Genomic DNA, 16,922 nt, shown 5'->3' with positions numbered 1-16,922 from the left:
ACATAAATACAATGTTGTTATTAACACATAAATATAATGTTGTTATTAACATCTATTTTGGAAGTATCAGGGAACCCCTGAAGGAAAATCATCTCTATGATGCAAAGTGCCTAGGACTTGCTTTACTATGTTGTGACTATTCCCCTGTGTCCTACTTTGTAAATGTTCCTTTTCCTGTAATGGCAATTTATGTCACTGTGCATTATACGGATGGCCTAATTCAAGGCCAGTCATCCAGACAAGATGTCTTCACTTTGAGGGAAGTTGGTTAATGGTTGGAACCAGGATATTTTATTGTACTATATCATTGAATTGCTTTTTCTACAATGTCTTTTTACTGACTGTGCCTAAAAATCTTTCATTATACCCAATCATATATGCTCATTCTCATTAGGAGGTGTTCATTTCCCTGTAGTTTCACTTGCCTAATGTCAGTGATGCTTCAGGATTCTCCTACTACCACACATTTGACTTTAAAATGAAAATTCTTATTATTCATTGATTATCCATCTAATATGTCACCCTTCTCCCAAAGATATGACGCTATTGGTAGGGCCTAGCATATGTAAAACTGGAGAGGCAAGCAACGTGGTTTTATGAGCTCAAAGATTCTAACCTGAGTCTCTCTCACACTCTTCAGTCACCTCATCTTCATCTTTTCCCAACAAGCATTCAAAAGATCTCACTGGCTTTTCTTCCCTTCATGCATATATTCATTTATTCATTTACCTATTCTTTTCTTTTTGTAAGAACCTTGACACAAATTTCTTTATGAATTCTGTTTGGTTCTGCAAGTTCAAGCATAAACTTATCAATATTAATTTAAAAGACTGATACGTAGTGAGGGTACAATAAAAAACTTTTAGCAGATAATTTTATTTTAATAAATTAATTAATTTATGAACTGTCAGCCTGGGCACTATCCCTCAGCTCTTCAGCTCAAGGGCTTTACCACTTGAGCTACAGCACCACTTCTGGTTTTCTGAGTGGTTTATTGGAGATAAGGGTCTCACTGAGTTTTCTTCCCTGGGCAGGCTTTCTGCCACGATCCTCAGATCTCAGCCTCCTGATTAGCTAGGATTACAGGCATGAGCTACCAACGCCCAGCAGTAGCAGATAATTTTAGATGCTGGACATAACTATTTCCTATTGGATCACTGAGAAATTCTGGGAATTTCCCTGAAGAAATAGTTGCTCAACAGTCAGCGGTGGAGGACAACTGAAGAGCAGGAAAACACTGAAGATAACCCTATGGTGAAAACATTGGAAATAATAGGTAAGAGATTTGATGTGAGCTAAAAAAAATCAAAGAGTATAATAGGCTTAGCCATCTATGGGAAGAAAAATAATCTGGGATCACAGAGATACGGGGGCCAGGTAATAAAATAAAGTGTGTAACACCACTTTATTTTGTAAGTATTGGCAGGGAACAAGAACGGTAAAGGTGAATGAATCTTGGGAATGATGATATTGTTATAAACTTCTCTGTAATTAGTGGAACATCATTGAAATCTTTCTTAATGTATAACAACCTTACTTTACATAGCCTAGCCTGTTTCTATACTCTATCAGCTGCATTCATGTAGTTATAGAAAATATTATGTTAGTCTTTCTCATCAAAACCAATAACTTAGTGTTGCTGTCATGAACTAAAGATCATCTGGAGAGATGACTCTTTTATGTTATCAAATCTCTGTCCTGAAAGATTGATTCCAGTTTAAACACTGAAAAATCTTTGTCTACCCTTCCATTAAACTGTCTCAAAAATTTATTAGGCTTATATCTAGACTCTTCATAGAATAAAACAACATTTTAATTTAATTACTGAAAGGTAAAAATTGCAAGAATTTTACAACCACATATTCACTAAGAAGTTATATTATGGGGCTGGGAAGGTGGATCAGTGGTCGAGTGCTTGCCTTGCATGCATGAGGCCCTGGGTTCCATTCCTCAGCACCACATAAGCAGAAAAAAAAAAAAAGCCGGAAGTGGCGCTGTGGCTCAAGTGATAGATCGCTAGCCTTGAGCTAAAGAGCTGAGGGACAGCACCCAGGCCCAGAGTTCAGGCCCCCGACCGGCCAATGTGAGTTACTTTGAAAAACTTCTGGTTAAAATTATTGTAATTACTCATTGTTGCTTTCAATGTAAGGGCTATATCTTATATGAATTAGAGGCCATACAATATATTGCATGAGGAAATCATACTTCTTCTCTTGAAAAGAGAACTGACCGTCTTTTGTTGGTGAAATCTACATTCTATAGAATAGTTCTTTTGGCCTCATTTGTGTTCCTATTAATAGCTTAGTTGCACATGTATCAATCGAACTGTAACCCCTCTGTACATCACCTTTACAATAACAATAAAAACTTAAGTGATCATAAAGATAAAGAACTATTATAAATGCTGAAAAATACTGTTGAAGAAATAAGGTGTTACAACAGAAAGCATTATTTGGCTCTGAATAAATGTTTCACCTAGTCACAAATGAAAAGCTTCACAATTTCCTATTTTATATATTCCAAATGCCAATTGATATGCTTTTTTCATTCTTCAAGTTTTGTTGTTGAAAATTTCTATTTAGATATATAGTTTTATTTCCCCTAAACATAATCTCCAATCTAATACTTGTTTTATTATTAATTATAGAAGCTGCCTACAATTGAGTAATTCAATATAACTAAATCCATAATTTTAATTCTATACGTGTGTGTGTGTGTGTGTGTGTGTGTGTGTGTGTGTGTATGTGTGTGTGTGTGTATGTCTGGGGTTTGAACTCAGGTCCTCATGCACTTGTTTGAATTTTTGGCACTCTCACATTTATTTACTTATTTATGTATGTATTTATTTATTGTTGGTTGTCAGGATTGAACTTTGGGCCTGGTTCTCAGCTCTTCAACTCAAAGCGTGCACTCTACTACTTAAGCCACAGTATCACTTCCAATTTTCTGGTGGTTTTTTGATAAGAAATGTACTCATTACCTTGCGCATGTAATTGTAATCCCTCTGTACAGTATTTTCACAATAAAAAACATTAAAAAAAAAGTCTTATGGACTTTCCCTCCTGGGCTGTCTTTGAAGTGCAATCTTCAGATCTCAGCTTCCTGAGTAGCTAACGATTACAGGTGTGAGCCACCAGTGCCCGGCTTGGTACTCTCACATTTGATCATAAGTCCTACATTTTTTTACATAACACCAAATCGAAGCAAATGTAGGACTGTGTTTTATCCATTTCATAGATGAAGCTGAGTGTGAGATGAGGCTGAGTGTGATAATGTCACTGGAAATAATGTCTAACCAAAACTGAAGCTGGGAATTATACTATTGTAATACTATACTATTGCAATAGGTACTCATGTGCTTATGAGCTGCTAATTTGACCATCTCTCTTTTTCTCTGTACATAAGCAATGCTGCATAATTTAATAAATAAAAGAAGTAATGATGATTGGCAGGAGAAGAAAATTACAACCATCATGAAAAAAATGCTAGCTGTGTTCATCAGAATCAGAAGAGAGAATCTGCCTTGCCATCCACTGGACAGAGAATGCTGGGATTTTTCACAATGAAATGCTGCTTCTCTAGAGACTGGAGGCTGTGTCTCCCTCCACATTGTTAATGAGGTATAATTCATTTTGCCTCATCCCCACCCTTTAGAAATCAAAGTTCAAGCCTCTGTATCAGACATGTTTGAAAGGCAAGGTCTTTTCTCTCCTTACTAGTGTTGTGTCTCCTCTTCAGGGAGCATTCTCCTGTTCTATTAATTATTGTACCTTGATGCCATTATTATTCATGGACTAAACATCTCAAAAATACTTGACTTAGCACTGGGTCTGGAACTAATACTAATAAGTACAAGGCTAAATAATGGGTGACTTTTTGAGTCCTTTTCTTTTTATTTTTCTGTGCTGTACACATGAGATACTTTTACTGTCTTGGACTTATAAACAGAAATGAGTTGGCTGGCTTGTTAGGGGCACACCCTGGGGACCATACTTCCAGAGGGCAATGAACTTCCAGGGTATTTTCAACGAGACAGTAAAATTCAGTTTCAAATTTCCACAGCCCATCACCAAAGAGAGCAGAGAAAAATTACTCATTTTAATATAACTTACTATAGTATTTTATTTTAGGAGACAAGGAAACAGAGGGCCTCTGTTCACTGCTGTAGAGTGAGTGGTTACAAATACAGCATGATAGTGGTAAAAAAAAAAGATGTTGATACTTGAAGCAAAATTATAACATAATGAGATTGATTTTTTAAGCAAACATAGTTGAATACATCCACTTAACAGTGGCCTCTTCAAAGTAGATAACATACAAGACATTACACAATAACAAGAAAGACTATTGCTATTCTCAAGAAAGATGAATTCATTATTCATTCACAACAAAAAATCTGTTGGCATTGGTTCACCTGCCAACTAATAAGAAATAAAGTCACTTTCTCTTTTTTTTGTCTGCTGACATGATCAGATCTGAATAGCTTTTCACTATTTCTTGTCCCAAGTTTGTAGGATGCCAGACTTTATGTATATTCAATGTGAAGGAAGGAGAAAGAGGGGAAAAGAAAGGACCAATAAACTTTCTCTTCTGTTTTTCTTCTTCTTTTTATAAAAAACATTTAAAGAACTACCCTATCCCAGAAACTATATTTTTACCTCCATATCAGGAATATCTAGCTAGATATCTAGCTAGAAAGTGGTTAGAATTTCAGGAATATGCACTTAATATTTGTTGCAGTTGTTAATATTTTCTGTAGTGGGAGGTGAGCAAGATAGAAAGAGGTAGGAATGGATTCAGTACTGACGACAGGGAAGTTGTTATCATAGAGTTATTTCAGTTGTATTCAATTATTTCAAAGACTTCTTTGCCTGCGATTAAACATAGTTGATTAATAGAGTGGTTGCATAGCATGTATGAAGACCTACACTAATTACCAGTCCTGAAAACAGAACACACCACAAACTCTTCTTCAATAAGTGACTTTATTTTCAATAAATTCATCAGTGAATTTGTGAAGAAAAATATGGATTCTCCATGTCTGCACACTTGTAGAGGTGTTGTATGAGAATTTATTTTCTTTTATGGTCATTTGTGGGGCTTGAAATCAGAGTCTGGGTGCTGTCCCTAAGCTTTTTCACTCAAGGTTAGTGCTCTACCATTTTGGCCACATCGCCATTTCTGTTTTTCTGCTGGTTAACTGGAGATAAGAGTCTCATGGACTTTCCTGCTTGGGCTGGCTTCAACCCACGAACCTCAGAACTCAGCTTCTTGAGTAGTGAGAATTACAGACCTGTGTAAGAAGTTTTGGAAAAGAGAGGTGGACAGCAGACATACAATATTGTGACATCTGAAAGGGCTGCCACTTTCTTTGTAAATGGGTGAGATAGAGTGAAGTGTTATGGATAAAGAGTCTGAAATGAATTGAACAAATGATTCAAAATTAATCAAACTAATACTGTTCCTGGGCCTCACACTCCAGACATTGGAGTGGCTTGTCAGAAGTTCCATGGTATATTCTGGACCTAGAGGCAAAATTCCTCTTCCGACTCCTCTGACATTCTCTTTCCTTCTGTGTCTTTCTGACAGTCTGTTGGCACTCTTTTGTTTCTAGATTTGAAAACTGGCAGTTCCAGGTAAGAGTAAAGATTTTTATACAACTTTAATTACTTTTCCATTAACTCCTTTTTCTAATAAAGCTTTTTTTTCTGTTCCTTACACCTAATACTTATAAACTCCATGTCAATCTCCAAAACAATGCTCCCATCACTGAAATTAAATTAGCTGCCTGTGAGTTTATGAAAGCCTTGGCTTTAAGGAATTTTCATGGAATTATTCTTTATGAAACTCTGGGCTGGGGCTGGGAAGGTAGCTCAGTGCATGCATGAGGCCCTGGGTTCAATTCCTCAGCACCACATAAACAAAAAGAAAAAAGCCGGAAGTGGCGCTGTGGCTTAAGTGGTAGAGTGCTAGCCTTGAGCTGAAGAGCTGAGGGACAGCGCCCAGGCCCAGAGTTCAGGCCCCACGACAGGACCAAAAAAAAAAAAAAGAAATTCTGGGCTGAGGTTGGCTTGTATCCTGTGTTTAGAGAACATCCTAAATTGTCATCCTTCATATTGTTGATTAACTCAACAGTTGTGGGATGTTGGTTATAGGAAATATATTTGAATAAAGGGATTGAGTGTGTATGATGAAATTTTCTTCTGACGCACTGATTCAAATGTCAGCATTTTTGTTAAGTTGAGGTCCTGGCTTAGCTCTGTTTCTGGCTTTGAAGTTTACGTTCTGTCTATCAACTTTCACTTTCCCTGTTCTTCTGTATTCTCACTATCACATCACCTGCCTTACCTATTTTCTAAGGTTCACCAGTGTTTCCTCTCATCCACTGTTCAAACAAATTATTTAAATTACTGTTGCATGTTATACATTTAAGACTGTCATAATCATTGAGGTTAATCATTTCAGTGAGTCTATTCAGATGAATGTGATTTATTTCTGTTGAGTTGAGGTAGAATAAACAGTGGTATTAGGAGGTTAAACGGTATCCAGCCAACACAGGAGTCAAAGACAATCCAAATTTTTGGTTTAAATGATTTTATCACTATTACTGTTTGCATATGAGTGTCAGTTACCATGGGGCTTCAGTTTGGTAGTCCTTCTAGCCATTATTCCTTCAGCTATATCATCTGCTCACTTCGGTCTCTTTCTATTTGTGATTCAATTATGTAAAATTCACATAGTTTGCTTCTATTATTTTGTTCTAGCCATATTTTTCTCTTAGGAAAAAAAACCCTAAATTTATCTTGAACTAACATTTAAGTTAATTATTTCCTCAGATTTTATCAGGAATACCTATGCATCTATCAACAGTATCTTTTAGTATATATTAGTGAGTGTGTGTGTGTGTTTATTTGTGTATATGCTTCCTTAGCATCACTGTTTGATTCTCATATTTGTTCTTGCTGGAGATAGCTCTCTGATTTGTGTGCCACTTAAATTTTTCCCCTTAATAGATATAATATCTACTTTAAATTGTTTGTCTTATGACACTAATCTTAAACTGGTTCTGGTGATATCTCTGCCTTTTGCTATACGTTGTTACTTGTTATGTGGTTTACTTAAAGTCAACATAAAAAGGGTAATAGTTTATGACCAAACACCACAGCTTTAGTGTGCAGATTTATATTACTGAAGATTTAGAATTAAGTGTGTAAGTTTTCTTCTAGCTGTTTACATAAGAAATCTCAGATTGCCTAGTGAGCTTCTCCCTCCCTCCCCACACTCCCTCTTTCCTTCTCTCTTTCTTTCTCTGCACCCCCCTTACTCTTTCGTTCTTTCTCTTTCTTTCTTTCTGTCTTGAGATTCTTTGGCCTTTTCCTCTTTTCTATCAAATGAGGCTGGTTTTTGAGGCTCTGAGCTAAGACCCAGTTATGCTTACTGAAAGTTGTTGACATGGCTTGAGTAGTCTTGCTTTTTCAGATTAAAAGTTGACCTGCACTTGGGGAATGTGGTCTTCAGAGCTGTTTCCTTTATATTCTTCATTTCTATTCTCAGTTTCTTACTCTCTTTTCTTATTGTAGAATTTCTAATCATTTTTCTTGAAACTTTCTGGTATCTATAGCTTGTTATTCTTTTTAGGTACAATTAAATTAGAGTACGGCACGTAGGGGGCAGAGTTTCTATATGTTTAAAAATGTAGACTAAAAGATCTAAAGCAATTTCTGCATTACACTCTTTTGCCAATTTCTTTATTTTTTACATCTTTGTAAACATTGTATTACCTAATCTTTCATTTATAGTGCTTTCTTTTAATTATGAGTTGAATAACTATAAAAATTTAAATAATAATGTAGTAAAATGGAAATGTCTTTCAGAACTTCTCAGAGCTTTTATTTAGAAAAAAAATTGTATTTTGAAGCATTCTTTAATTTTGTTTACACTCTATAAAATGTCAAATATGCCTTCACGATCTTTTATTATCAGGTCAAAATACCATTTATTTGCTTTGGTAGTATATACTACTGTGTGCATTGCTGGAAGTTCAAAGACAATCTTAACATGCATAAACTAGCTATAAATATATCCATTAAACATATAATTATTAAGATTTAATTTAATCCCACCTGATTCTTTTTAGACATTTCATCTAAAACATCAGGCACAGGAATAGTCTTCCAGTTCTGAAATTTATTTGCCTTGTCTTCTTGTATTAATTGCTCAAATGTTATGAATATTAATTCATTCTCTCTTTTGAGAGAATAATTATAAATAAATAATTAAATAAAATAAAATAAATAAATAATTATTTATTCTCTCAAAAGAGAATAAACTATAATGTTATAATCCTATGCCAAATGTTCACTAACAGAATTTTGAATAATGGAAACAATGGGTAATATATTTATGGAGGCTCATTTTTCAATCTGAGAGTACTTTCAAATTTTGTGCTCAGTTTTACATCTTAATTTTTTAGTAGTTTCTTAGTTTCTAGCATAGTATATGGCTAAGATAAAAGATGGCAGGGTTATATTCTGGGTTCAAGTGAAACTTTGACTTCCTACGTTTGTGTCCTTTCGCAAGTAACCTAACTTCTCTGCTCTTCATCTAAAGGAAATAAACAATATACCTTCACAGTAGCTTTCTAAGAACCATGAATTGTGGTTGCTAAAGTCCTAGAACACAAACAACTGGCCTCTCCTTCTAAAAAACGGTATATGGTTTGTTAAATGAAGTAAATAATTAATTCTGGATTTGATGTCAATTTTGGTAGCTCATATAATTATGTAAGAATGTCTTAATATTTTTACATTCAAGAATGTAGAAGTGCTACTGGTGGCGCACGCCTATAATCCTAGCTAATGAATAAGAAGCCTGCCTAGGCAAGAAAGTCCCTGAGACTAACCTCCGATAAACTATTCAGGAAAGTCTCGAAGTGGTGATGTGGCTCAAATGGTAGAGTACCAGTCTTGAGCATAGAGAGATGCTGGAACAGCACCCAAGCACTGAGTTCAAGCCCTGGGAACCACTGTAAGGGGGGCGGGGAGAGAGATTCAGAGACAGAGAGAGAGAAAGAGAGAGAGAGAGGGAGGGAGGGAGGGAGGGAGGGAGGGAGGGAGGGAAAAATGATAGTAAAATCAGAGAATCCTGAATCTGAGTTTGTTAATGTAATACAAATTATGTAAAAAATTGAGTCACATTTCTAGGAAATTATGGAAATATTAGAACTCTTAGATCTTTTTTTTTTTCAAAGAACAAACCATGTTAAACTGGAGACATAGCATATGTCATAGACAATCTGATTTGTATGTATGAATGTGTTTACAGACACATTTTTAAAAATTCCAGAGCACATATATTCTGGTCATAGACTGTCAGTGATCGTTTGAGAACAGGCCGCTCTTTCTCCTCTTCATTCTCCATTGTCATTGTTATTGGCATCATTATAATTTATTTTCATGTGATTATCAGAGTGTGTTGAAGCTGACACATCCAGGAGAGCTGGGTTGAACATAGGAGCCGCTTCCAGAGTGAGATAAACAAACAGCAAACAAAAAGACGTCAATTCAGTGGTTCCCTGAAGTGTATGATTCATATTTGAGTCATTCTCATGAAGTGGATAAAAATTCCTATTTACAAAATCTGAAATGAAAATAAAATTGTTTTCATTTAGGAGACAGAGAGCAGGATGAGATATCTAGCTCCAGAGGATCCTTCTAAAAATGGATTTCTAGCAGAAAACTTTCACCTCCTTAAGCATAGAGATGTAAATTATGCCTTCCATAAGCTAATCAAGACCATTTTCTCTTTTGGCAAGAAAACAAAGGAAAAGCATTCTAATCCTAGACCTGGCTTTTTCCTTACTTATGATTGAGTTTCATAGGTAAAGCAGATTGCAACATTTAACTCTCTAATATATTTGCTAAACTATTTCAGTGATAGTGTCAAGCAGACTACTTAGCCATTCGACTCCTTTCACATTATCCACATGGTCAAGCACTGTTGCTTGAGATTACTTTGTGCAAGAAAGCTTTGTTCGGACAGAGTAATTTGATGAATGTCAAAGTCAAATGCACGTGGAGAGATATAGATATAAGGAAGGGACTGATTTGATTTCTATTTGATTCCCACACAAATCATGCTTCCCACACATTTTGATAAATCAAAGTTGGATGCCAGGCTGGCAGAAATGGCACTTCCTTGGCATGGTTAAGAAGATGGACTTGGGCTGTTACAAACATGGCTCTACAAAGGGGAGTTTTTGCATACACACTGGTGAGTATAATATTTTGTTTGTCAGTATATTCTGGATAAGACTCAAATACAAATGATATATATTTAGTGTCTCCATGTAAATATTGCTGATCTTTTTGGTCTATATAGAGGAAAGCCATAATTTTCAGTTGCTTTTTCATGTTTCTACAAGGATGCTAGGTAAGACTGAAGAGAGATAGCTTCTGCTACCTGTGAGCATTCTTTTTTTTTAATTTTCTTTTTATTGAAAGGGTGATAAGCTGGCGGTTACAGTTTTATATATATATATATATATATATATATTTATATATATATGTCAATAAGTACATTTGTTTTTAATCATTGTTACCCCATCCCTCTTTGTCTCCCACTTGCCCCTCCCTCTCATCCCCAAGTTGTAATGTTCACATCCAACATAGTGTGAAATGAGTATCAATGTTGCTGTGGTTCATGCGTTGTTCTACTGTTTCTATGATTCCCTTTCCCTTTCAATCTATTATGCAAAGCATGAGGTACAAAAAACTAAGACAAATGAAGAAAGAAAACAAACACAATAGAGAAAGAAGAACAAACTATATACAGAGAGAACTTCTTGTGTCCATAAATTGTACCTCATGTTAATATGCTTCATTATATATAGTCCTTTGCATTAAGCATGTGGGTTGTTGAGACTCCCTGTTAAGAACATCATATTCATATTCTTGTTCTTACAAATGAGGGAAATCATATGACCTGCTTTCCTTTGGATCTGGCTTACTTCACTTAATATAATTTTTTCCAAACCTTTCCATTTTGTTATGAATAGAACAATGCTATTCCTTCTGATGGAAACATAGAATTCTGTTGTGTTTATGTACCACATTTTTTTGATCCATTCATCTACGGAGGGACATTTGGGTTGGTCCCATATCTTGGCTATGGTAAATAATGCAACAATGAACATCATTGTGCTGGTGGCTTTAGTATGGCTTTCTTTGTGGTTATTTGGGTAAATGCCCAGAAGTAGGATTGCTGCACAATAGGAGAGCTCTTTGTGTAGTCTTTTGAGGAACTTCCACACTAATTTCCAGAGTGGTTGAACAAGTTTGCACTCCCATCAACAGTGTAAAAGTTCCCCTTTGGGTCACAACCCCACCAGCATCTGTTGTTGTTAGATTTTTGATTATAGACATTCTAACTGGTGTAAGGTAGAATCTCAATGGCCCCTATCAAGCATTGACATAGCAACAGCAATAAGAGACCTCCCATCTAAGTAAAGCCAAGGACCGGATGGATTTACAGCAAAATTCTGCAAGGTCTTCAAAGCAGATCTCATACCAACTCTTCAATGAAATTGAAAGAGAAAGTTCACTACCAAACTCATTCTATGAAGCCATCATAACCCTAGTCCCAAAACCAGGCAGGGGCTCATCAAAGAAAGAGAACTATAGACCCTTTCTTTCTTTCTTCCTTCCTTCCTTCCTTCCTTCCTTCCTTCCTTCCTTCCTTCCTTCCTTCCTTCCTTCCTTCCTTCTTTCCTTTCTTTCTTTCTTTCTTTCTCTCTTTCTCTCTTTCTTTCTTTCTTTCTTTCTTTCTTTCTTTCTTTCTTTCTTTCTTTCTTTCTTTCTTTCTTTCTTTCTTTCTTTCTTTCTTTCTTTCTTTCTTTCTTTTTTGTCGTTTGTTGGGCTTGAACTCTGGGCCTGAGCTCTGTCCCTCAGGTCTTCAGATCAAGCCTAGATATCTACCACTTGAGCTACAGTGCCACTTCTAGTTTTCTGGTGGTTTATTGGAGCTAATAGTTTCACAGACTTTCCTGCCCGGGCTGGCTTTGAACCATGATCCTCAGATCTCAGCCTCCTGAGGATTACAGATGTGAGCCACCGGCGCCCAGCTAGACCCATTTCTTTGATGAATATCGATTCAAAACTTCTCATCAAAATTTTTGTCAGTCGACTTCAACAATTCATCCAAAAAAATCATACACCACGATCAAACAGGATTCATTTCCGCTGGTTCAATATATACAAATCAATTAAAATAATTCATCACATCAACAAGAGCAAGGATAAGAACCACATGGTTATCTCAATAGATGCAGAAAAAGCATTTGACAAGATCCAACACCCTTTATAATGAAGGCTCTGGAAACACTAGGAATCCATGGAACATTCCTCAATACAATAAAGGTTGTATATGACAAACCTACAGCCAGCATTATACTTCAATGTGAAAACCTAAAGCCATTTCCTTGTAACTCAGGAAGAAGACAAGGATGTCCACTCTACTTCTCTTCAATTTAATATTAGAATGCCTAGCTACAGCAATAAGACAAGATGCAAACATAAAAGGGATCCAAATAGGGAAAGATGAAGCCAGTGTTGTTTAGATTTACATTTCTTTTTTATTTTTTAAATATATATTTTTATTTTAAAGATACTGTAGAGGAGTTATAGTTACATGAGCAAGGTAATGAGTCCATTTCCTATTGTTACCCCTTCCTTTGTTTTTTCCCCTACCATCACCTCCTTTGTTTTTCCCCTCCCCTACCATCCCTTTGCCCAACTTCCCCAACTCCTCCCACCCGCCCCTCCCCCCCCACAAAGTTGTAAAGTTCGTTTTCAACAGAGGGTCTTGAACATCTCATTGTTACAGTGGGTCGTCCTGTAATTTGGGGAGGTGAAGGGAAATAACAAAATGCTGATTTGCATTTTTTTTTAATAACCAGAGATGTTGAGAAATTCTTCATATCTTTCTTGGCCATTCGTAGTTCCTCTTCAGAGAGGTCTCTCTTAAGGTCTTTAGCTCACTTTTTAATGCGGAAGTTGTCTCTTTGGGGGGTTGTTTTGTAGGAATTTAATTTATTGAGCTGTTTGTATATATGAGTCCCTTGTTGGTTGGATGGGTGGTGAAGATCTTCTCCCAGTCTGTGGGTTTTTGATATATTTTGCCACATATGCCCTTAACCATGCCGAGGCTCTGCAGTTTAATGCAATGCCATTTATCCAGCCTTTCTTTGATTTCTTGTGTTTCTGGATCTTTATGTCCCTCCCCCACGGTATAACCCCTGTTTTCACTATATTTGATGTTGGTATAATTTGGGGAGGGGAAGGGAAAAAGCAAAATGTTTAAATAGGGATACAGGTTGACTCATTGTAACAATGAGATGTACAAGACACAGTTGAACAACAAACTTTACAATTTAGTCTGGGGAGGGGAGTGTAATTATGGAAGTGGGAGGGAAGAAATGGTAGTGGAAAAACAAAGGAGGAGGCAACAATGCTTGATAAGAAATGTACTCATTAACTTGCTCATGTAACTGTAACCCTCTTGTACAGTATTTTCACAATAAAAAAACATTTAAAAAAGGAGCAAGTTTTGTGCCAAGGAGCCCCGGTGTTTCTCTTAATTTTTCCTCTAATATTTTAAATGTATATGCTTTTACCTCGAGGTCTTTCATCTATTTGGAGTTGATTCTGGTGCAGGGTGATAATAGAGATCTAACTTCTTTAGTGAGTTTGTTGGTGAACAACTCTACATGACCTTCCCTGTTCATCTGAACAAAAGAGAGAAGAGAAATTTAGGCCCATTTTTTTCTACCTGTGTAACCTATCTTGCATGCAAAAGAGAAAAGGTATTTCAAGAGATCTCTCCCTTTCATACTACTGAGTGTATTGTTGGCCTAAATTTCTTAGGTTTCAGTCCCCTGAAATTTGTGATATTTGTCTCTAATTGGGGGTCCCTTTCCCTTTGTGTGCACAAAGTAAGGTTATATGATATTAAAGTAATCATTAGCTGATTTATTATTACCAATTCTCTCTTACCTATGGTTCCAGAGTTTTGAACATAGTTTTTTATATTAAATTTACTTGAACTTCTTAAAAAACTTCAATGCATTTATTGAATTTTATTGAAATAATAATATATGCCCAACTCAATCTGTGGAATTAACATTAAAAAAGGATGTGTTACTCTTGATGATCTGATCTCATGATTTTCTTTCCCAGACTCTAGACTTCCTTTGTCTAGTGATTTTCTTACCTAAGAATATCAATGATTATGAAAGTGTGAGGTTGTTCATGGGAGTCTCACTATGACAGGTGCCTCAGAGCCTGGCATCATGGAATTGTCTGTTGGGCAGAAACTTGGCATCTCCTAAGCCAAATATCTGATGCTATAAAATAGAACATTGATGCATGGAATGATTTTTCCCTGAAAGATTTTGTAGATTAGGTTTTCACATGCCACTGCTGATTCATTCACAAAGCATAAAATCAGTTTCAGTGAAAATTATTATATATAATTTTCCAAAAATATACAGGTATATTTTTTCACCATATATACCTTGATTTTCCCCAAATCTCAACCTTGGAGTCATCAGGAGAATCTAAGCTGATTCTGAAATTCTACGCAGGATTTATTCTCCTCAGGATAAAAGGTAAGGGCAAAATTATAAATGTAGTTGATCTGTATGCATTTAGTAACATAGATGTAGGAATTATGGATTCCAGAATGGACTATACTATAACTCCACCAAATTGTCTATATTTCAAGGATTAAGAAAATAAAACATCTATTAAATTATCATTTATCCAGTCATATAATTTCACAGGTTATTCATAGAGATACATATAGATAGCAAACACACATACAAAATATGTAAAATAGTTCCCAGTCAATGATTAGTGCTATAAATGTTAGTGGTTCTCACTAATATCCAGTTTCCTAGGGCTTTTGGAAGCAAACTATGAACCTGTTGTCAAATAGATGTCTAGATGGAGGCAAATTACTTTCTTTGGACATGTTTCTCTATGTGTTGTTCAATGACTACCATTCTAGTTAAATGAAACTATAAAGAAGTTACCTTCATAATTATGTTTTCTCTTCTTTTCTTCTTAACTAGCTAACTCTTCTTTATTCTTCAAGACATAATTACAGTGCAACCCAGAGGAGTCTCAATATGATTTATTTATCCCTCTTGAGTAAGTATTTCATCTTAATCATGTTTCTGGGTTATTTCATACACAAATTTACATGGAAATCATCTGGGTTTTTGTATATTCCTCTCAGCAGTACTTGTGCATCCAAAAAGCCTACTGCAGTAGCCAGTGCATTTTATACTCTCAGATATAGATGTTGACATGAACAAAACAGGACAAGCCATAAGCCCATTTCCATATATTCTGGAGTGCAAAAATAACAATAGTAATGAGACAAAAAATGTGTTAATGTGCAGATGGAAGAAATGTAAGTTCTAAATTGAAAGCAGAAGAGAATAAGCATATCATTGAGTTTGGTATAAGGCATGGCTGAAGTCTTCTGCCTAAATATACCAAGGAAACATAGACTTTGCACAGAATAAAGGTTAATATATGCAAAGTAGCAGTATATAAATAAGTGAGTCAATCAATTGATATATAAATTTATTATAAATATAATAGCATCGTATATGGTCTACTTGAGAAAAGTTAAAGAAGAATTGAGTCCATGTTTAGAAATATATGGAGATACTTGATAAAACTTGTAAGAATAAATTCACAGAGATGTGGTGGAATAGCTAATTAGCATTTTTTTTTGACTGATGGTTTGGTATCCATTTGGAAGCATTGTTGAGCTTAACAAAGTGGGGCATATTAAGAGGTCCTTACTCTACAGGAACCCAGTCTCATTCTCTCTCTCTGGTTCTTGGCTCATTATGTAAGCAACTTATTCCAACACTTAGTGTTGAATTGCCACTGCCATTCATGACTCTCACCAGAGTGCTGAAGCTATCCAGTCATAGTCTAGAACTTCTAGAATCAAGAGCGATATTTTTCTTAATAACTTTGTTGTCCCAGGAATTTTATCATGGGGTAATGTGAATTGGAACCAAATATGGGAAAACAAAACTTTAATAATTCAAATACCTTTCTTCAAATACCATATAATGTTAGATTTATCATGTAGTAAGTAACATTTTTATGCACTCACTCAACATTTGAAGAGAAAAATGCTGTTAAAAAATACCTTCATACAACCTAAGGCCAGAAACACATGGGAAAGTGAATTAATATTTTGGCAGAATAGACTAATTCTAAGCCTTTTTCTTGCTAATCTTCCTGGCTATCTGTTTTAGATATTCTTTTAATAAATGTATACATGAACATCTGTTTGTGAGATCCCATGGGGAAATATAAACATTAATAATTCACATTTCTACCAGAGCTTTGCTAATAGCTGGAAATGCTATAGAAAAAAAATGTGTTTATAGCCAATACATGCTAGTCAGCTTTCATCAGCATACACCACAGACATAGAAAATAACACTGAGATCAGAGACCTACCTTCCCACAAGGCATAAACTAAGAGACCAGTAGTGGAATCAATGGGTCAGGTCACTTAAAACATTGAGCATATTATTCATGTTTTGCCCTTGAATTTACAGTATCTTGCTTGTTCTGTTTTTGCTTTATATCTTTATTTATCCGATGATATTGTTAACATCTTAAAACCAAAATCATTTCTTTACCTTTTCCTGGCATACCTGGAATGGATTTTGGCGCACAAGTTTATATAGTGAAAATATACATAATAAGAAAGAAGTGGAAGAGAGTTTATGAAATCCAGAGAGAAAACATTAGCATAAAACTATAGAGATAAGAAATGTTACTCACATATTTGTGAGCCAAGTGTTCATGTATCTTTATCTATAAATC

This window comes from Dipodomys merriami, unplaced genomic scaffold (assembly GCF_024711535.1).
Source record: "Dipodomys merriami isolate MVZ:Mamm:240054 unplaced genomic scaffold, mDipMer1.0.p SCAF_2, whole genome shotgun sequence".
NCBI lineage: Eukaryota > Metazoa > Chordata > Mammalia > Rodentia > Heteromyidae > Dipodomys > Dipodomys merriami.
The sequence above is the reverse complement of the archived record's forward strand: the minus strand, read 5'-3'. Positions refer to the sequence as shown.